Here is a 1,140-nt window from a genome sequence, read left to right as displayed (position 1 = left end):
AGGTGAACCAATTGTGAGCTCCACATATTCAATAATTTGATGACCTGCAGCTGTCTAGAACGAAATTAGAATTATATTAATACATTCAGCTGCTGACGGGCGTTGATATACATCGACGGGGACAGGTGAAAATGTGTGCCCCGACAGGGACTCGAACCCGGGATCTCCTGCTTACATGGCAGACGCTCTATCCATCTGAGCCACCGAGTGCACAGAGGATAGTGCGACTGCAGGGACTTTCTCGCGCACGCCTCCCGCGAGACTCATATTCACACCTCGTATGTCCACACACTACATTCGTAGTGTCCCACCCCAACACATTCATTACTTGTGGAAGATATTCTTACCAAGTCCTGTAAGAACCATATCGATACAAGTATATAGTTCTCAGATGGATAGAGCGTCTGCCATGTAAGCAGGAGATCCCGGGTACGAGTCCCGGTCGGGGCACACATTTTCACCTGTCCCCAATGATGTGTATCAGCGCCCGTCAGCAGCTGAAGGTATTAATATAATTCTAATCTATTCAATAATTGTCCAACTTCTGGAGCAATATTTTGTGATCAACATAATCAAACGCCTTAGTTAAATCAAAAAAGATGTCTGGCGTTAGAAACCTTTTGTTTAATCCATCCAGTATCTCACAGAGAAAAGAGAATGTAGCATCCTTAGTTTTTAAACCACTGTGTCACTCAACAGTACAGTCTGCCGAATGCATTCACCACAGTAGCGTGTAACACGCATGCGGCTATCACTGTAGGACAAGCTGAAGGGGGACTCGTCCTAAAACACTACATTTTGCCACTCAGCACGCTGGTGGGCACGTTCACGTGCACATTCACTGCAGTATTTCTGATCCGTCGAAGCCGGCGAAAAGGCAGGCGTGTAACCTGTCCAGCACTCAGCAGACGTCGTCGAATCGTCGACGCAGAAATGTCTACAACCGTTCCAGTGCTCAAACGGCGAACCAACGCTATGGACAAAGCTGTTCTGTCGGTTACGGCTGAGTGCACAAGACGGCGGCTATGCAAGGCTGTCATGACAGCCCGTGGTCTAGGACCCGCCATTCGTGGGTACGACCCTCGTTCTGTCCACTGGTTCCACTCTCGCATCGCTATCGTAGCAGCGTGCCCCGTACGA

The sequence above is a fragment of the Schistocerca piceifrons genome, chromosome 1 (assembly GCF_021461385.2).
Source record: "Schistocerca piceifrons isolate TAMUIC-IGC-003096 chromosome 1, iqSchPice1.1, whole genome shotgun sequence".
In the NCBI taxonomy this organism is placed as follows: Eukaryota; Metazoa; Arthropoda; class Insecta; order Orthoptera; family Acrididae; genus Schistocerca; species Schistocerca piceifrons.
This window is presented reverse-complemented; position numbering follows the sequence as displayed.